This window comes from Artemia sp. Qi Xiang Cuo, chromosome 3 (assembly GCF_049724085.1).
Source record: "Artemia sp. Qi Xiang Cuo chromosome 3, ASM4972408v1, whole genome shotgun sequence".
In the NCBI taxonomy this organism is placed as follows: Eukaryota; Metazoa; Arthropoda; class Branchiopoda; order Anostraca; family Artemiidae; genus Artemia; species Artemia sp. Qi Xiang Cuo.
In genome coordinates, this window is record NC_142796.1 from 55,188,949 (window position 1) to 55,211,358 (window position 22,410).

The following is a 22,410-nucleotide window of genomic DNA, read 5'->3' on the forward strand; positions in this document are numbered from 1 at the left end:
ATTAGGTTAGGAAAATGTAACTGTCAGGGATGTGCCTACAGACTAAAGTAGGCTTTGGTAAGATCCCTTGTACTCGTACTCAGACAGTCCCTAATCTTGGCCATATATTAGGTCCGTTTTTTAGCACTAAGATCTTGCATCTTTGTGCAAAGATTATTGTTTTTTTAACTCATCTTTGTTAGCCTATAAGATCTTACAGCTCACTGATGTTAGCAAAAAGTGTGAAGAACACCATTTTTCTGCAGTATAGAACAATGATGAGAGAACTTTGATAATATGCTCAGCATTGTTCTTAGACTGCTGATCAGAGCATGATGAAAGATGTTTACATAAAAACAACAAAAGATGCAAGATCTTAGTTCAAAGATTTCACCTAGTTCAAAGATTAATCTTTTTCTGACAAAAGATGTAGCCTAAGATCTTAGCACATTGATGAGTGAAAAAATGGCATAAGCAGCAGGCTCCTAATTTTGGACCATATGTGTATAGGGTTAGATAGCCTAGTTATGATTGGCTGATGGTTAGGACTAGAACAGTTGAGATTAACTGACTACAATCATGGAAACATTTGGTTTTCAAACATTTAAATTTAGACAAAAGGCTCCTCTACACCCTAGCTTATTGAAAAAGGCTACAAATATTCTGTTTCACAATAGGCTACTTTTCTTAGATTAAATCTTCACAAGGTTGACTGTGTCTGTGATTAGAATATGCTGTTATAACTTTAAGATCCTGTGTTGAAGATCCAAATGATTAGTTATCACAAATGATCCTGAACAAGTTCTCTCTATTTCTTACCATCCTGCTCTTGGAAGCAGTGACCATGTCTGTATCTTGACTGAGATACAGGTAAACAATAAGAAGGAGAACATGATAAAGAAATCCTTTACAGACTATGAGCAGATAAGGCAGGACCTATCCAGGATTAAATGGGAAGATATAGTCAATAGTGGGGACATTGAGAAAAGCTGGGAAATATTTAAGGTAACAGTCTTAGATGCTGAAAAGAAAAACACCTGAGAATATTAGTGTCTACCACCTAAAACACTCCCACACCTACAACATTACAATTAGGCATCAGTGTGTTTCGTTTTACCTATTCTAAAGGCCATAACATTTTGTCTGGCATATTTTCGGCTTGTTTTTCAAAGGCTACAGCCCCAGACATTCATAGGTAGTATTAACGTCATCCCAAATGACACGAGATTTAAAAACTCAGCTCCTGGTCCTGAAACCAGTGTAGCCTAATTGTAATCCAGCGCTGGTTGGGGGACAACCAAAGTGAAGAAGATCTAAAAGGTAATCATATATTCGGTAAAATTCTAGTTTAGCCACTTTTTGCTATCTCGGAAATGGATTAGGTTAGGAAAATGTAACTGTCAGGGATGTGCCTACAGACTAAAGTAGGCTTTGGTAAGATCCCTTGTACTCGTACTCAGACAGTGCCTAATCTTGGCCAGATATTAGGTCCGTTTTTTAGCACTAAGATCTTGCATCTTTGTGCAAAGATTATTGTTTTTTTAACTCATCTTTGTTAGCCTATAAGATCTTACAGCTCACTGATGTTAGCAAAAAGTGTGAAGAACACCATTTTTCTGCAGTATAGAACAATGATGAGAGAACTTTGATAATATGCTCAGCATTGTTCTTAGACTGCTGATCAGAGCATGATGAAAGATGTTTACATAAAAACAACAAAAGATGCAAGATCTTAGTTCAAAGATTTCACCTAGTTCAAAGATTAATCTTTTTCTGACAAAAGATGTAGCCTAAGATCTTAGCACATTGATGAGTGAAAAAATGGCATAAGCAGCAGGCTCCTAATTTTGGACCATATGTGTATAGGGTTAGATAGTTATGATTGGCTGATGGTTAGGACTAGAACAGTTGAGATTAACTGACTACAATCATGGAAACATCTGGTTTTCAAACATTTAAATTTAGACAAAAGGCTCCTCTACACCCTAGCTTATTGAAAAAGGCTACAAATATTCTGTTTCACAATAGGCTACTTTTCTTAGATTAAATCTTCACAAGGTTGACTGTGTCTGTGATTAGAATATGCTGTTATAACTTTAAGATCCTGTGTTGAAGATCCAAATGATTAGTTATCACAAATGATCCTGAACAAGTTCTCTCTATTTCTTACCATCCTGCTCTTGGAAGCAGTGACCATGTCTGTATCTTGACTGAGATACAGATAAACAATAATAAGAAGAAGATGATAAAGAAATCCTTTACAGACTATGAACAGATAAGGCAGGACATATCCAGGATTAAATTGGAGGATATAGTCAATAGTGGGGACATTGAGAAAAGCTGGGAAACATTTAAGGTAACAGTCTTAGATGCTGAAAAGAAAAACACCTGAGAATATTAGTGTCTACCACCTAAAACACTCCCACACCTGTCAAAAGAAGTAAAAAGAGCAATGAAGAAAAAGAAAAGAGAAGTATATAAAATGTAAATGTGATAACCACCATGACAGGCTTAAGAAATGTAGAAGCAGACTAAGAAATTTGACTCGGAAGGTTATGAGGGACCACAAAGATGCAATTGCAGCTAACTCAAAACAGAACCCAAAGATGTTTTGGCAACATGTCTCTGCAGCTAACCCGTCTAGATGAGATATCCCAGATCTAATGAGAGAGGATGGTAAAAAAGCTTTTGGTACAAAAGAAAAAGTATACCTCCTGAATTCCAGTTTTTGTACCAATTTCTCTGCCCTACCCACAGCCAACACACCACTTCCTCTACCAGAAAAACTAATCCCAGAACCAATGGTCATGCCAATTATTTGTAAAGAGGATGTTAAGAAGTGGCTAAAATAAGTTGAGGCTAACAAAGCTGCTGGACCCAATAACCTACACCCAAGACTGTTAAAAGAAACTGCTGAATACTTTGCTGAACCAATTGCTATGATGTTTGAGATGTCCCTCACTTCCAAAATACTTCCAAATGATTGGAAGCAAGCCAACATCAAGCCAATACACAAGAAAGGGAGAAGGGATCTTGCTTGTAACTATCAGCCTATAAGTCTCACACCAGTTGTATGTAAAGTACTTGAGGGCATAGTAAACAAAGCACTGGTCTCCCACTGCAAGAAAAACCAATTGCTTAGCAAAAGCCAACATGGTTTTTGAAAAGACCACTCAATTGATGCTAATCTAATTGAGTCATATGATTTTGTGACTAGACTCTTGGATACTGGTCAGCTGGTGGATGTCATATTGCTTGACCAAGCCAAAGCATTTGACAAAGTTCAACACCAACTACTAATTTTGAAATTAAAGGCATATGGAGTGCATGAAGATATAGTAGCTTGGATAGAAGCCTTTCTAATTGGCAGGACTCAGAGGGTGTTGGTGTACAACTGCAATTGCAATGCTGTCTATTCTGAACTGCTACCAGTCACCAGTGGAGTGCCACAGGGCACCATCCTGGGGCCCACATTATTCAGCATGTACATCAATGACTGTACAACAAACCTGAATAATCCTTTGATGCTATATGCTGATGACTGCAAGCTCCTAGGACTGGCCCAGAACAACCTAAATCTGTCAACTATGCAAGAAGATCTGAACAGACTGTCTAGATAGTCATTCGATTGGTGTCTACAGTTCAATGCCTTAAAATGTAAAGTTCTACATCTTGGATGCAATAATCCAAAAATCGCATATCACATAGAAGATGCCCAGCTTGAAGCAGTCAGTGAGGAGAAGAACCTGGGGGTTATTGTTGACAGTGAGCTAAAGTTTCACTGCCACACGAGTTCAAGTTGCAAAAGTAAATCATGCCCTTGGCCTCATAAAGCAAACAATTACCACTAGGAAGTCAGGAGTGATTATGAAACTGTACAAAGCCATGGTCCATCCTCACCTGGAATTTGGCATGATCTTAGCCTCTTTGTACTATAAGATGGATGTGAAAGTACTTGAGAGTGTCTAAAGAAGAGCAACTAAGCTTATCTCTGCATTCCAAGACAAATCTTACAAGGAACATCTCACCTTACTCAAAATCCCTACCTTAGTATACCATTGGAAAAGAGGAGACATAATAGCAACTTGTAAGTTGCTAGAAAATGACCTATTAAGTCATGTCTTTTCCCCATCCTTCTCAACTACCACAAGAGGACACACCAAGAAGCTGCAGGCCCCCCGTTTCATCAAGAGAGAGCACCAACAGTTCTTCTCAGTCCATTCTGTCCCACTCTGGAACAGCCTATCCAAAGCCACCGTCCAATCTAAAACTCTAGATGCCTTCAAGAAAGGAGTTGATCAAGACTGGGCCAATGCTGAATGGAGGCTGAACTGGGATGTCAAATCATAACCTTGAAACACCAACAGCAAGATTTCTACAGGAGGCTCAACACCACCTTATCTTGCTGGACATGCGATTTAAGGTAAGATTAGGTTCAAGCTTTAAATGTGTGGCCAAGATCAGGCTCCAGTGCTATCTGTCAGTATATTTGAAATTGTGAGTGTTGTACTACTACTACTACTACTAATAACAACTCACTGCAGCACCAAGCAGCCTGAGGCCAACACAGCTATACATGCTCCTCCTCCTCCATCCCAATCTATTCAAAGGCTCTCTTTTTACACCCTTCCAGGAAGTTCCCATTTCCTTTAAATCTTTCTTTATGATGTCCTCCCACTCCAGACACGGACAACCTGCTTTCCATTTAGCCCTAAACAGCTGGCCAAAAAGGACAATCTTTGTCAGTATGTCATCTATCATCCACAAAAAGTGCCCTAGCCACCTCAACCTTTCTTTCAATATAGCCCTAGAAAGCTGTATTGAACCACATTTTTCATAAAGCCACTGTTTGAAATACAGCCAGTCAGCTGGGTACCCAGGACAATCCATAAGCAATTTCTCTGGAAAAGATCTAGCAAATCTTCATCTGCTTTTTGGAGCACCCATACTTTAGAACCATATTTGACCACTGTCAGCACTGTAGCTTCTAATATTCTAATCTTGGTTTGTAGACTTATCTTCCTATTTTTCCAAACTTTTTTCAACTGTGAAAAAAAAAAAACACCCAGAGCCTTGGCTATTCTACTTTTAACATCTTCACTGCTCCCACTGTCTTTACTAATGATGCTACCAAGGTAAGTGAAGCTGCCCATCTGATCATTACCCAATGTCACCTTTTCATCTTCACTTATTCCTAGCCTTTGTGACTTAATCTTCTTAAGATTAATTTTCAAGCCTATTCTAGCACACTCAACTTGCAAAACTTCTAAAATTTGATTCATTTTGCTCACACTTTCATCTAGGATGCTTAAATCAAAAGCATAATCTAAGTCCAGGAGACTTTTTCCTCCCCATTTGATTCAATGTTCTCCCATTGCCTTTCCTCTGCTCCTTAAGACAGAGTCCATCAAAATAATCCATGTAAAGGGGGATAGAACACAACCCTGCTTAACTCCTGATTTAATACAAAACCAGCTGCTAAACTCATTTCCTAACTTAACCACAGCAGTGTTATTCTTGTACATAGCATTAATCACTTTAATGTATTTGTCTGGTATACATACAACTTCTATCAACATAATTGAACACTTGCTCATAAGCTATAAAACTGGGTACCAAAGGTGTTTAACAACTCAGGTACTTCTCAATTATTTATCTAAGAGTGAAAATTTGACCAAGACATCCTTTACCTTTTCTAAAACTCCACTGTTCTTCTCTTATAACTTTGTCTACAGCATCTCTCAGTCTAAAAGTTTCAAATTACTAAGTAGTTTTCTACCTACAGAGACCAGGCTAACGCCTCGATAATTACCACACTCACTTTTATCACCTTCCTTATAAAGTGGTTTAATTAAGGTTTTCTTAAAATAGTTAGGTACTTCCCCTTTTTAAAAAATCATATTACTAATCTTCAGTAACTTATTTATAACCTCAGAGCAACCATATTTAAGAAACTCACTTACCACACTATCCACACCTGGAGGCTTATTATTTTTAATCCTTTTATTACTGTTGCTAATTCTTCCTCAAAAAACAAATCTTCCTTCACATCCAAGGTATCACAAACTTTTTCATTTTCCTCTATATCTTTTCCTGCAACTGTCTCTCGATTTAACAAATTCTCAAAATGTTTTGTCCATCTCTCTTTAACTCTTTCCTTATCACTAATTGTGGCCCTATTCCTATCTTTAGCTGGAACAAGTCTGGATTGACTACTCCCTCTCAATTTGTATAGTTAAAATATTCAAGCTAATTACATACTTGTTTAGAAGATTTTGACACATAGTGCTGAGTACTGAGTAGCTTACCCAATGTTCTGGGAAGGTATTTTGAAGTACTTAACTCCACTCCTTCTCCCTCCAGAGGGCAGTGACATTTGAAGACCCTTAAAAATCTTCGTTAGAAATACCAATTGTAAAAGTGAAACCTTGCAAAATAGATCTTCTGCTTAAATAAAGTACAAGAAAACTATTTTCAACTTCACAACTGTGCTCAATTCCAAATTATGAGGTTTCAAAGATCTACAAAATCATTTCCTAAATTTAGAAAAAAAAATATATGGCCTTACCCATGATAATACTAAAATCAGAGAAAAAGAAACTGAAAAATGACATAAAATGTTGTTTTGTGAAAATTCTAATAGGAATAGACTTATCAAGTAGGCAAATTTGGAAGACATACAAATCAGAAGAGGGTTAACATAGAAGCTTGGCAATACCTTACTGGAGCATTTTTTTTTTCAACCCTGTATTTATTACTGAAAGGCTCATTTTCCTAACCAAATCTCTTTCCAAGATAGCAAAAAGTAGCTTGTCAAGAATTCTATAAAACTTACACAACCATGTGTAATATGAAAAATTAGGGAAAACTGGGATTCAATTTTTAATGAAAAGACCTCCAAATGCTGTCATGTAGTTTTAATGCTTAGTAGGCACCAAGTTTGAAAATAAGGAATGTATATAAAAAAAATCTGCAGAAAAGATAGCCTATATCATTATGGAGCTCTAGAAAGTCTAACTTTGCTGATTACTGTAGCAAATGACAAGAACTACCATTATTGGCAGTAACTGGGTAAAAACAGTGATTGAATAAGTAAAATTAATTAAAAAAAAATAGCTCTAATATCTTGTTATCAAATGGAAATTTCAAAGAGATTTGGGACACCCTGGGACATGTTAAAGTTTATGTCAGATATCTTGAGAATGCTTTGGTCAAATTGATTGATTTTGCTACTTGCTTCACTGGAACTGATTGGGCTTTCCCCCAAATTTTTGTAGATTATTTTTTTGATGAGCATTTTTGTGTTACCAAAAATTTTCCTAGCCCCATTCTTTTGTCCCAGAGTACCCTGACTCCTGGTTACTCTGGGACATCCTGGAGGGCACCCTGGGACACAGCACTCTTTTTTACCAAATACCATATATCAAAAACTCACAGACTACTTCAGTTACAATGAACACTTAAAACCACAGGTTGTAACATTATTCACTCAACAGCATACTGTCAATGGTTGACATCAAAGGCCAGAGCCTTTGCTGTTACCCCTCAGGCTCGGATTTGGCAGGTTTAAGGTTATTTTTCTTGTCATCACAAAAACCTCATCCTTTGTCTCCAGAAATAAAAAACTGTCAAGCAGAGACTTTTGGTTTCAGATAGTTGACATTATATCCTTCCATCTCAATTTCCAAGACCTTTCTGGCATATTACCTTTCTCAGTAGCATATTGAACTAGTACAGAATCCAGTCTTTATCTCCTTGGCAGTAGCGTATCCAGGGGGGTCAGAGCGGCATGCCCCCCCCCCCCCGAAATTTATTTTCTTCTTTTTGTTTTAAGTGCTAATATAGTAAGTTCCGAAATATTCACGCTTTTACGTTATTCGCAACACCCGTTCTTTTTTTCATTTCTTGTTAAATGGCTATCCATTTCTCCGGCAAGCTTATATCATTATTTTATCATCAAACGTGCAATCGCCTCCTGTAATCAAACAAGATGTCAAGAAATTTTTCTCACTATTTAACCTCCGCAGCTATAAGCACTAGCTTCTCTGCAATGAATGAATTGCGATATGGAATTGGACTAAGAGGCGATAGTTCATTCAAAGTTTCAATTGCTGCTATAATTCTAGTGTAAGCTAAGCATTGAAACGGAAAGGTCACGTGAGAGGAAAGAAAGAAAATGAAGCGACACCAGCCCAGCATTAAGCATTTCTTAAAGCTTGAAAAACCAGCAATGATGGTAAGGAGTTCATTACTATTCTGATGATAGTTTGTATTTAGTGGGTTTTGAAGCACGCATGTGACACATGTAATTAAAATACAATTCCCAATTTAGATTGAAGACAACCAAAGCTAAAACTAAATTTGGAAATGTTCTCGTAAGAATTTTTCTTATCTATGATCAATTAAAGGAAACAGTAAAAATGACCATAATTTGGGTGGGATCAAACTTTTTTGAAGCTTAATCTTTTTCTAGAGCCCAACATAGGATTATTACTAATTCGCTAATTTTATATTCTATTTCTTGTGTAACTATGAGCATGGTTAATGTTGGAATACCTTCATATTCCCGTATTTCCAGAAACAAAAAATAGAATCCCGCACAAAAACGGTAATTTTACCATGTGAACTGATCATTTAGAGCTGTTTCAGAATTTTTAGCCATGTCTCTAAAATTCAATACTTTTGAGGAGGGTTTGGACAAACTTTGACCTACCAAACAAGTCATGTACGCAAATCATTTAATTAACAAAAGTTAATTGTTTTCTTTTTTTACGAGTTAAACGAGTTTTACGAGGAAAACGAGTTTTTGAGATCATTAGTAAAATCGGGAGAAAAAATGTTCTGATTATGATTTAATTGCCAAAATTGATTTGTGTCCAGGAACAGCAAGATAAATAATAAAATGAGTCTTTTAACGATTCAAGGGCAATCTTTGAAGTCTTGGAACAGTTGGGAACACTACACGATGCTCCAACTAGTGCTTCCGTGTGGAAGTGATCACACATTTTTTCATGCGAATTCAACAATATCCAGGGTATTTCAATTTGAAAAGCATATAGATCATATAAAATAGACATCTTCAGAATGACTGGACATATTAAGATCTTTTGCTGAATAGGCAATCGTTCAGAAAACGCAGCGTTTCCACATTACTAGATTTTTTCTCTAGATCCCATGTTTTGAACGAATGAAATTTGGCACGCTTGTTGACCTTGGTCTTGTGTCACGCGTAAAAAACTTGGAACCCAAAACTCAGAAACTCGGACTAGCACAATAATTCATGCGTTTCGGTTTTAAAGAATATCATAATGTAGAAACTGGAAATTTAACTTGAAAATATAGATAATATCTTCAGTCCTGCTTTAAGAAAATATAGGGTTTGCCAAAAATAAGCAACTAATCTTTGCACCCTTTTTTGTGTGTTTTTTCAAGAAGCTTTGGATCTAAAGCTGAATTTATATCTCTGTGTTTATTATTTCCTGTACATTAAAGACCAAGATATTTAATAGAACTATGATTAATTATGATTTATCTAATAATTTGTAATTCACACTATCTTTTATTCTGGTATTTTACTTTTTGCTTATTTCTTTTTGTCACTTCATTTCGTCTTTTTTATTGTAGACTTGGATTTTGGCGATGGCAGTAGTACCTCTGCTTCTAGTAGTATTGGCTATGTCATGGGCGGTGTGGATGCTTCTTATTCAAAGGGCTCAGATATGACCGAATTTCACCAGCCAACTGAACAGGATTCTATAGACTCGTCCTGTGTTCTTTCAAAGCTCAATATCGGCTTGTATGCCAGAAAACCAGATCAACTCAAAAAGCTTACAGACGAAAAAAAATACAATCTTTTAACTAGTCACTTCAAGCTGAACCAAAACTTTCTATTTCATTTGAAAGCATTTATCGAAAAAGGAAAAACGAAAGTTTGATCCTTTCAGTACTCTCGGTTACACACTTTCCCAGAATGGTTGGTCTTCAGTCCATCGTGCATGGGTGTCTTTTGTGCAAAATGCGTTGTATTTGCTTGTCAAGCTGCTGGGAAGGGTAGCCATCAGGTTCAAGGCTTTCTAGTCTCGAAACCATACTCAAGGATTTACTTTCAGACATGCAGGCGCATCAGAACTCTCGTTACCACCTTGATTCAAGGATTAGCGCCGAAAGCTTTGTCTCCGTTTATGAAAAACGAACTAGGAGCAATGTGTCTGCTATATCGAGTGCAGAGGCTGAAATAAAAAAGAAAACCGCGAAATTTTAACACCAATTCTGCGCGCGGTCCTTTTTTGCGGGTGGCTTGAGTTACCTCTGCAAGGACACAGAGAGGAGAGTAATCTATGTAAAAAAACTAACGTAAATGAAGGCATTTTTCGTGGTGTTTTGCGTTTAATGGTAGAGAGTGGAGAACAATGTCTAAAAGAAAACTTCGAAAATGGTGCAGAACATGCGCAGTATATATCTCCCATCATTCAAAACGACTTGATCGATTGTGTTGCGTCCATTATTGTGCCAAGCGTTGTAAGTGATGTAAATAGTTCAGTAGCATTTCCAATCCTTGCCAACGAGACTACAGACCTTTCCAACAAGGAACAGTTAGTTCTTGTAGTCAGATACTAATATGAAATTCGTGCTTTACTTGAAGAGTGGTTTCTCGGGTTTTCTGTTTGTGGAAATCTCACCGGCTCTGCAGTAGCAGAACAAATCATCGGCCAATGCATTGCGTTTGGCTTAAAAATGGAGAAATTTGTGGGGGTTGGTTTTGATGGGACCAGCAACAAGTCGGGCTGCTATTCTGGTGCACAGGCAGAAATTAAGAAAAAATATCCGTATGTGATCTACGCCCACTGTGCATCGCACAGCTTAAATTTGGCTTTATACAAAACTAGTAGGGTAGGACTTGTTAGGTCATCCTTTGCTACTATTCAGCTGATTATATCATTTTTATCATCCTCACCAAAAAGAACGAATATATTTGTACAAGCGGTTGCTGTCATTTGTCACAATAGTCCAGTGAGAATGCTTGTGAAGTTGTGCGAAACGAGATGGGTGGAGTGTCACGATTGCATTTTAGTTTTTATGCCTTTGTATTTTGCGATTATTTCCGTACTTGAGGAAATAACTGGTAGCATAGGGTGCGATACGGAAGTTATTTCAAAAGCGAATGCGTTGGTTTCAGCAGCAACCGAATTTAGTTTTATGTTCATGATGGCTATGCTAGAGTTTGTAAGTGCCATAATGCTCTCTGTCTCTAAGGCGCTGTAAGCCGAAGATTTAGACTTAGTTGAGTGCTGTCGGCATAATAAGCTATGTTCTGATACTTTACTGCAGTCAAAACAAAATAATTTTGAAACAATGTTTCAGAGAGCCTATGAGCTTGCACAAGAGGTAAATGTAGCTCCGGTTGTTCCAAGGTCTATCCGCCGAAAGTCCATCAACGATAATGAGTCCATCAAGGTTTTTATCGCTAGTCATTGTTTGAACCTTACTTTGCTTCACTTATTGAAGAACTTGATCAATGATTTTTGCACCATCAGGAGGCATCTTTCAAAATCGGAAGGCTTTTGCCAGCTAACAGCGAGTCATTATATGTTAAGTGAACGCTGTTGCTGTCTACGGGGTATTTTATGGGGGTATAAGTACGCTCAAATGTGAGTTAGTTCTTTGGAAACAGAAGTGGCTCGGAATGTCTGAGAAACCATCAACTGTTGCTTCGACTCTTGCGTCATGCGATGCAAGATTTTTCCCGTGCATTCGAAGGCTTTTGACGATTTTTCAGACATTACCAGTGACTACTGCTTCTGCTGAGAGGAGCTTTAGATGTCTTAAGCGATTAAAAACCTATCTGCGGAGCTCAACGGGCGAGGAGCGTCTGAACGGACTAGCTCACATGACCCTGATCCACGATATCCATGTCGATGCCGACCAAGTTTTTGATCGATTTGCAGCCAAAAAAAGACCGGCGGCTGTTACTGTGAGAGGTTAGGTCGTCTTTGGTTGCTCGTTTCTCTAAGTGCAGTTGATTCTGTTTTTTAAACTTTAATTGTGCTTCATCCTCTGTAAACAATGTTAATATCAATGCATTTCTTGCTTTCATGGCTGCTATAATAGGTAGACTGAGGCCCCCACCCCTCCAAAACCAAATTCTGAGCAATTGTCTTTGATATAATATTATTTTTATTTATTTGGTTCTCTAAAACAAGGATCCCATAGTCAAATATAAGGAATAATGCACTTTTTTTATATTTTCTAAATTCTGCTGCTTCGTGGCAGTTCCAAAACATCTACTTGCCCAAAATAGAAACTCTCACTGCTTCTATTTTTTTTTTTTTAATTCTGACTTTGTTGGCAAAATTTTTTCATCTATTCTCAAACAAAAAAAGTCTACAACTTGAAAAACTCATGACAAGTGTGTACTTTTCATTTCTTTACCTAGCTATAACCCCCCCCCCCCCATACCGCCCGCCTGAAATCTTGCACTATGATAAATAATTTTGTTGCTCACATCACTGCTATAAAAAGGTAGACTGACGAGCCCCTCCCCCCCCCCCCAAAAAAAAAAAAATCCTGGATACGCCACTGCTCCTTGGTAAGTTCTCTTACTGCCTCTCCCAGGTCACTCAGGTGTAATAAATTGGGGTGTTGTGTGCTTTGTGGTGTCACCACAAAGTTCAATAGAAGCAGCATTTTTCCTACTATTACTACAATGCAAGGCCACCTTTGCTAGTTCCTTTTTCTGTGTTTGTGTTTCGTCTGTGTTGTTTTTCGTTCTTTTTCTGTGTTGTGGGATTGAAAGGATAAATTCCTGGTTCGGAAAAGTCACTGATATTTTTGATACCATTAAAGCTTTTGGGAAAGTAACCCTAAGAAGTCAAGAGATCTCATATACTTTGACCAATTCTCCCAGGTTGGTTTTGGAGCCATTTTTCAATAGCTTGGCAAAAATAACTTTTTAATGTTAAGTAGGTGGTCCCACCACGAGAGTATTGTTGTTATCCATAAGAAAAGAGCTAGCTGTCGGGGGTAGCATGGCACATACCTTTTTAAGTGTTCAAAGTAGCAAAGAAATAGTTCTCTCATCTTCCAAGTATTTCTAGACTTTTCACTAGCAATAGCCTTTGTTCCTGATGGAGCACTATCAAAGAGCCCTTCCACAAAGCAAGTCCTTCCAAAGGTAAATTACCTTAAATTAAATTGTCCAGCAAAATAAGGAAAGATCCTGTAGAGTCACTGGTCAATGATGATGGGGAGCCATTGTCTCAATTGCATCCCACTCTGTCTTTCATGGTTTAATAGACCAGCCCTTGTCAATGGCAATCTTAAAGACATCAATAGAGGAATTGGTAACAGCAACATCAGGAAGATTGTTCCAATGGGAAATCACTTTACTGAAGATATAGTGGCTGTAGATTCTGGTATCTGCCCTCTTCTGGGACAACGTTTTGGTATGCCTCCTTGTCCTGGAGGATTCATCAACTAAAAAGGGGTGTTGAAAGAAGGAGACAGCATTCAAAAGCTTATAAGTCATTATGAATTCACCTCTTTAATGTTTCTATATGAGTGCTGGGAGCTGTAGTTTATTCAATCAAAACGGGTAGTAAAAATTCTTGCCCATCTGTGGACAGATTCTATTTTCTGCTGATAACCCTTATCCAGGGGTGTTACAACATGCATATCAAATTCTAGCAATGATCACACAAGGACCTTGTACAGTTTGGTCATAACTTTGGATGATCTGCTTTGTTCTGTCTGCTTGCTTATGCGTCATGCCAAGGGTCTGAGATGCTTTGGCAACTGCTATTTATGTATATTTGTAAAATTTCAATTCCTCATCAACAACAATTCCCAAATCTCCCAGCTGCTGAAGAGTCAATCAATTGTCTGAAGCTATCCCCTCCACTCATATGGTACTGTCACCTTATGTTCTTTCTCCCAAAGTTCACCATCTTGCACTTTTGAATGTTAAATTCAAGCTTTCACATGCAGGCCCAAAGTGAATGCAGATTTACATACAGGACAACAAAGCTCTCCACTGCATTAATAGTTCCAACCATTGTAACTAGTTTCCCTCTTTCCTGTTGCTCCTAGCTGCTTGGCCTCTTTAGGGCTCAGTACCTATGGACATTTCTATTGAACGTTTGATAAGCCTGTCTCATCAATTTTATAAGCAAGATACCATTTTCTCTGCATCTGATGCTATAGAAAATGAATTTTACTATCAACAAAGCATTGACTTCTTCATTACATAGTGTAGCTGCAGATCTGAGCGGCGTACCACCTTTCAAGCCGGCCATTGCAGCAGCTTTCATGTTTTATTCATCCCAGGCATAGAGAGATGGATCAGCTTTCCTCTTCTTAGGCATTGTGCAAAAACAGAGAATGTTAGGAAAAAGGGAAGCAGCAGGACAGTTACTAATTATCATATTTTATTACATTTATCAATTTAGTTTTTTTAAACTTTATTTGCACATCACTAGAATCATTATTTTCCTCTGATTTACTAAAAAAAAACAAGTTTTTTTAACTGAAAATAAGGAGCGACATTAAAACTTAAAACGAACAGAAATTATTCCGTATATGAAAGGGGCTTTCCCTTCCTCAAGACCTCGCTGTTTACGCTAAAGTTTGATTCTGTCTCACAACTTTATTTTTTTAAACAATAAAAACTTTAGCATAAAGAGCGAGATGTTGAGGTGGGGACAGCCCCTTTCATATACGGAATAATTTCTGCTCGTTTTAAGTTTTAATGTCGCTCCTTACTTCCAGTTAAAAAAACTTGTTTTTTATAGTTAAATTCTGAACGTTTTTGAATTAATGCAGGTTTGATTTTGGCTCACCGTACATGAATAATTAAAACGAAATTTGCATATTAATTTTCCTTTTTTTTTGGCTAATTGGCTTTCTCGAAGTTTTGTTCTGACGCACCTTACGAATTAACTTACGTAACGAATTTCTATATTCGTATGTTTTTATTACGTATATAAGGGAGTTCACTCCCTAGTCAATACTTCGCTCTTTACGCTAAGGTTCGAATTTTGTCCGAATCACAAACCCCTGAATCACAAAGGCCGGTTAATTAGAATAGATGGCTCTTTTGAAAGTACTAAAAAAAAAAACTGTAGCGTAAAGAGCGAGGTTGACTAGAGGGCGAACCCCCTCATATACGTAATGATTTGTGTTCGTTTTAAGTTTTAATGTTGCTTCTTACTTTCAGTTGAAAAAAACTTTTTTTTATTAAATTTCTGATCGTTTTTTAAATAATGCTGGGAAATCTAGCGCCCCCTTCATAGAAATGTCCCTCCCCCCAAGGAAATATCCTCCAGGGAAAGATCCTCCCACGTATCCCCTACTCTAACCCCGACCCCCCAATAGAAAAAAAAAATCCTCCTGAAAACGCCTGTATACTTGCCATTAACCAACACTATATGTAAACAATGGGCAAAGTTAATAACTTGCAGCCCTTCCCCCGGGAACAGTGGGGGATTAAGTCATCCTCAAAGACATATTAATTAGATTTTCGACTATGCTGAACAAAAGGGCTATCTCAAAATTTTGATCGGGTGACTTCGGGAAAAAAATGAGCGTGGGAGGGGGCCAAGTTGCCCTCCAATTTTTTTGGTCACTTAAAAAGGGCACTAGAACTTTTAATTTCCGTTAGCCCTCTCACGATTTTCTAGGACCACTGGGTCAATACGATTACCCCTGGGAAAAAGAAAAAAAAAAAACAAAACAAATAAACACTCATCCGTGATCTTTCTTCTGGCAAAAAATGAAAAATTCCACATTTTTTTAGATAGGAGCTTGAAACCTCTACAGTAGGGTTCTCTGATATGCTGAATATGATGGTGTGATTTTCATTAAGGTTCTATTGCTTTTAGGGGTCTTTTCTCCTTTTTTTCGAAAATAAGTCAAATTTTCCCAGGTACGTAACTTTTGATAGGTTTGATTAAACTTAATGAAATTTATGTTTGAAAATACAATTAAAATTTGATTCTTTTGACTTATCTATTGGTATCAAAATTCCGTTTTTTAGACTTTCGGTTACCATTGAGCCAGGTCGCTCCTTACTTACTGTTCGTTACCACGAACTGTTTAATTCTGAATAAAATTCTTTAATTACTTATGTTTATCATTTGAAGCACAAATATTAAATTGAATAAATAGCACAAATTCTAAGTAAAAAATTTAGATTTTATGCATACGCAGGGTCATAAGCTTACCCAGTTTACACCAATTGCATAAACAGGAAAATAACATGAGGGAATCAAAATTTTGTTACTGTTTAGATTTTTACAAGCAAAAAGCAACATCAAATTTAGAGAAATAGTTTCTGTTTATTTTTGTTTCATTACATGGTTGAGGATGGTAATGCTGTCCGAAAAAACTTTGCGCAAAGATCCTGGTTTTCAGGTATGAATAGGCCTAAGACGGAGCCAGAGGGCAAAAAATATTTTCAATTTATTGTCCTTGGTACAGTACTTTAATGATCTCCCAAGGAGATATTATGAAGCGTCTATCCCCACTCCTTCTCTCTCCAGAGGGCACTGACCATCAACAATCTTTGTTTTACGAAAGTAAAACCTTGCTAAAGAGATCTTCTGCTCAAGTGAGACACAAGAAAATTTTTTTGAGCCTCCTACATTTGCTCAATCCCTATTTATAACGTTTTAATGATTTGTAAATCTATTTCTGAAATTTAGGGAAAAGACCTTGCTATAGCTTAAAATTCTACTAAAATAACAGGAATGTAATTTTCAAAAACCAAAGCTATTGAAAAAGAGATTGAAAATCCAAAATTTAGGTATAAGATCTTTTGTCAGAATTTATGCAATCTTTTAAGCCTTAGAAATAAAAAAAAGGTTAAACATATTAGCTTGGCAATTCCTTCCCTGGCTGCATTCTTGAAAAGGTTAAAAAACAAGTTCAACTTTTTTCTGAATATAATAAAGTCACCAAAAAATTCATATTAGGAGGAGGGTTTATTAACTTTATGGACAGCTTCATTAAGTTTGTTGATGCAATGGCAGCTGTTCATTAACCACAGTTTTACAATCCCCCGAAATGAGGAGCATGAAGTCCCTTATATACTTCCTTTCCCAGCCACCTCTGTAAATGAAAATTTAAAAATATGTTTAAAAGAATGTCATTTATTGAATTTACAGAAAATAATTCTATTTTTTATTTGCAAATTCTCAAAAATACTGTTGATACCATGCCTGTTGAACTCTTTATCTATGCGACAAAGTTGTACATTTTTAAGGAAAAGTTAAAGGGGTATAGAAAGTAAAAGCTTTATAATCTATATTGAAACATAAAAATAATATTTTTTTTTGAAACTTCCAGGAGATATTTCAATAAAACTAGCTAAAATAAACTGACTTGCAATGTTTTCCTATATTTGTATAATTCTTAAAACTAGCTTTCTACTTGAAACTGAGCTTGCAGGAGTATTTTTTTAAGAATTATAATGGAATACTAAAAGTTATTGATACTAAACTTAACAATATTGATATCAAAAGCTAAAAGCTATAGAGCATCAGTTTTTTTAGGGCTGGGTTCGTGTTTTCAGTAAAGTGTTAGTTTTTATGATTCTTAAAAATGTCTGAAAGTATTGCAAGTCAGTAAGTTTGAACTAGTTTTATAGATATTTTTTGTACAGTCTCCAAAAAAAAATTTGTTTATTTTAATGAACTATTTTTTATATATAATTTTGTTTTCTAAATATTAATGTGGTTAAGGAACCTTTGCCTGCCTGCTTGAAAATTCCACCTTGTGGACATTTTGTAGCTAATGAAACCTTTTAACACTAGGGAAGTACCAAAACAATTACCCCCCCCCACACACATCGGGGATGTTTCCTGTCAAGCAAAAAGACTGCTTTTATCACCTGAGTCATGCTGCTTCTTTTGTCACAGTTGGTAGTTTAAGGGTTCAATAAAAGTAAAGTCTATATTCAATGGTCTCCACAGGATAGCGGTCAGGATGGCTTCAGCCTCATAGAAGACCAGACACTATGCAAATTTTTAGGCTTTATAATTGAGAACCACCCCACTCATCCCCACAACTTTCTCAGTGAAAATATTTTAAAAATCATTATTTTTGCACAAAACCTAACGCTGACTAAAATTTCAATGGAATATTTAAATTTTGTCTAAAAGTTAAATTACTATCTAATATGTCACTTGTTAAAGCACCAAGGTGAAATCTGATTGTTCATATTGGTTATGTGGAAACTTAAACAACCATCAGCTATATATCTTTAAAAATTTGGACAATTTTTTTTTTGGTATTTTAAGCAGAAAGACTTGAAAACTTAACAGATTTTTCTACACTTAACACATCATATTGCTGCTACTGCTTACAACTCACTGCTGCATAAAGCTTCCTAGAGCCAAATAGTTGTACATGCCCTTTCTCCATCCCCATCTGTTTGAAGCTTTACTCATTACCCTCTCCCAGGAACTTCCTGTTTCTTTAAATCCTTCCTTATTGCCTCTTTCCACCTGTTTCAGGAATGACGTGTTTTTATTAAGCTCTGTATGGATGGCCTATAAACACAATACTTGGCAATTTGTCACCCTTCATCCACTGAACCATGGCCTAGTTTTTAGTCTTTCTTTCATTGTAGCCTTGAAAAGCGGCATCAAACCAATTTTTTTTACAACTTACTGTTTGATAAATAAACAGTTAAAGCAGATACCTAAGATTGTCCTGAGACAACTCCTCCAGAAAACATTTAACAGATCTCCCTCAACCCTTGAAGCATCAATGTTTTAGATCCATACTGACCTATTCTAGACTTAGTTTGCGTGTTAATTAAGACTATTAAGACTTTTAAGAATATTAAGAGTATTTTAGGGCTTGCCTTAGTTAAGACTATTCTAGGCTTAATTTATATACTTATCTTCCTATTTTTCTTAACCTTTGTTACTATGAAATAATACCCTGGACCTTGGCTGTTCTACTTTTTAAACCTTCACTGCATCCATCATCTTTACTAATAATACTACCCAGGTCAGTGATGCCATGCACCCTGTAGTCTCTTCCTGAACTCTGTATCTTTGCACCCTCAATTGTCTGAAATTCATTCATTTTGGTAACGTTTTAACAACTCAGAATCAACCACATTTAGAGACTATTTGAGAGGAAGACTTACAAAACTAGTAAAGTTTTTCCAGTCCTTCTTCCACAAAAGATAAGATTAATTTTTGCACCATAAACCTAAATGTTATGCAGTTTTACACCAAATGTAGAACTAAAAATGGATGTGTCACCTTCATCTAAACGCTGGCTATGTGACACTGAAGATGAAACTCCAATATCTCTTGTTAGAGTGTAAGGCAGATCAACAAGGTTCAAGCCTCCTAAGAGACGATCTAAAGAAAAAGCGATATAGGCCTAAACGATCTAACGATAATGAATTTATTGCAGTGTCTGATTGATTCCTATCAAAGTGTAATCATTTACGGAACAAGTACTGACAAAACCTATCCTCTCCACACAAAAAAAGTGACCCTTTGTATACCTATGCGAACCTGGCAACTAAAACCCGTAGTTACACAATTCATCCCGGGTCACTCGGTATTTGGCTCGGAGCGATTAAGTATTACAGCACTTTGCGTCTAGAGGCGCTGAGGTACGCGAGGTCACTTTTGGAGAGTTTTGTCAGTACTTGTTCCGTAGGTGATTATGCTTTGATTCCTATCTTACGCGATTTTGTGCCAGTTCCTCAGCAAACTGGATTCAGCAGCTCTCTCATCATTGGAATCTCCCGATAGGATCAAGGTTGTTTTGGACACTTGCTCGTCAATTTTTTCATTGGGTGCCTGGTCGCCTACACCAATATGGCATATAAGCACCTTCCTGATGATGTGGCCATTGGGTCTTCTCATAGCACACAGCATCATGGTGCATGCTAATAAGACACAAGTGACTCCACAGATGATATTCCAGTGTGAATTTCTTAGGATCCAACAAGTAAAACTATAAAAATATGTCAGAAAACAATTTTCATATTAAAGTTAAGGGGTTTTATTAAAAAAAAGAAGTAATTTCTAGTGCGCTGGTTCACTTTTGGGCCTATAATAATATCAAACCTTATCGCATGTTCCAAAAGTACATATGATAATAACGTTATTATTGCAGCAATAATAACGTGTGTCAACATTCACTTTGAACCCCCCTCTAATAACAATAAACTTAGGGAAACACCTTCTCCAATCACATCCTTGAAGTACGAATTAAATAAATGAAATAAATAAATAATATAGATAGTTATATTTCGCAGAAATCACAAAACTACAAAGAAGTATCATTTATTATTAGTGTTTTTTGCTGTATTATTCTTTCGGAGAAGCCGAGAAACTGATTCTATAACAATCTGAAGGCTCAACGAGAGTTAGGATGTTTCGCCTTAAAATGTACTCTTTGAGGCATCTGCCCCCCCTCCGACTTCAAAATGATACACCATCATTTTGACCCACCATTCATTTGAAATAGTATGTCATAAGCCGCTCTTGCGCCCCGAGAAAATCTATTGAATGTGGAATACTGACCCCAAAAGTTCAAATCTTTGTTGAATAAAATACGATAAGTGGTAAGGTCGTTAATTGTATTATTTTTACGATTATTTCATCATGAAAGGGTGAATTTTCTCTATAGTACTTTAGTATTTTTAGGTTAAAATTTTATTTAGTAATAAAATAAAAATTGATAGTGCTCTTTTATTCGAAAAATAAAATCTCAAAATTTTCAACAAAAGATCACATTTTAAACTAATTTCAAAGGCTGTAAGCTTATAAAATATTTCTGTGCATTTTCCTCTACCCAAGTTCCCTCCCCCCGTGAAGTAAACGTATACCTACGTACCTGATAGATATCATACCCAAATTATTATTGTCTACGAAAATGCAGTTTTTTCTCAAAAATTGTATTTTAGTCTTATCGTTACGTTTTGTTAATTACAAAAGGCACTAGGTATGGCAATTTCCTTCAAAATGAGTCATTAAATACCTCTCTTTGGGGTTCCAGTGCCCGCTAGCTGTGGAGGAAAAAAAGAGGACACATAAGCGTTACCCATGCAAAAAAGGGATTTTCCTTGTTGTTCAAGCCAGGAAACTAAGTTTGCTGTATAGGGTTTTTTGGTCATGACGATTCCAATGGTGTGCCTTTTGTTTCCATCAGGAATTATCTTTTAGGGGTTTCAGTCTATTTTTGAAATCGCCATAAAGAGAAAATAACATTTTAAATATATTGAAAGGCATTTTGAGCTTAAAATTAAACCAGGTGGAATTGACACATCTGGTATATAAATCTAAAAATAAAATTAAGCTGGATGTTGTGTGAAATGCCAGAACCTTCCTCTTTAGATGATTTTGGAGTCCACACTGCCTTTCCCTGACGATAAATAAAAGTTCAAATAGGGATAAAATTATTTTAATAGACAGTGATGATGATAACAGTGATAGAAATTCACAAAAATACTAGATATTTTGGTCACATATGCAGTGACCGTCATCAGTAGTAAAACTAGTTTTACTATGGATGACGGTCACTGCATATGTGACCAAAATATCTAGTATTTTTGTGAATTTCTATCACTGTTATCATCGTCACTTTCTATTAAAAGGATTTTATCCCTATTTGAACTTTTATTTACCTTCGTCTTTATTTATCCCCTCCTTAACTAAAGCTTTGAATTTGCCCATATTTCTGTCATATCAAAAAATCCATTCAAACAAAGAAAAGGAAAACAGATTTATGCTGCTTTATCTTTTGTATTTTGTTTTCGAACCCTTGATCTCTATTATGAATTTTAAGAATTGGAATTGATCGTGATTGTAGTGGTAATTTCAACCTAGTAAAAAACGAACACGGGCCCCTAGTAACCAAAAAAAATAACCTGGAACCTCTAATATGGTGTCGTATCGAAACACAAAGTACACCATCAGATATGCCTTGGCCGAAAACCCTACACACGGAACTTATAGTCCCTTGGCTTTAACAACTAGGAAAATCCATTGGCTTGAGTAGTTTTTTCTACAGCATTTTTTTTTTCGTTTTTTTTTCACCCTTGCCCCCAGGCTCTGGGAGGTGGTGTTAAACCCGAAGACCTTCTTATATGATCTTTGGACTATTTTGAACAAAATCACTATCTCAAAGTTTCTGTCAGATGCATTTGGGCAAAAGAGGATGCGGGGGCAGGGGGGGGGGCAGTTGCCCTCCGATCACTTTTAAATCTTAAAAAGGGCAAGAGAGCGTTCGCTGATGCGAACTTACACACCATTGCGTATATCAGTTACAATTATCCAAGCCATGGACTAACACAAATTTTATTTGAGAAATAACTCCAATAGCTAAGATAACTATTTTTTAGAATTTAGGAGAAACATTTCTCACATGTTCAATTCCATTAGAATGTAAAACTGTAAAAGA

The 22,410-nt window shown here is 36.5% G+C and overlaps 1 protein-coding gene across 1 annotated transcript in view; it reads left to right on the forward strand.

The window, feature by feature from the left end:
• Nucleotides 1-1,201: 1,201 nt before the first annotated feature.
• Nucleotides 1,202-22,410, forward strand: part of Tango2 (transport and golgi organization 2) — a 72,240-nt gene continuing 51,031 nt past the window's right edge. The window contains exon 1 of the mRNA XM_089087011.1: nucleotides 1,202-1,299. The gene's annotated coding sequence lies outside the window, so the exon portion shown is untranslated. The remainder of the gene's footprint in view (nucleotides 1,300-22,410) is intronic.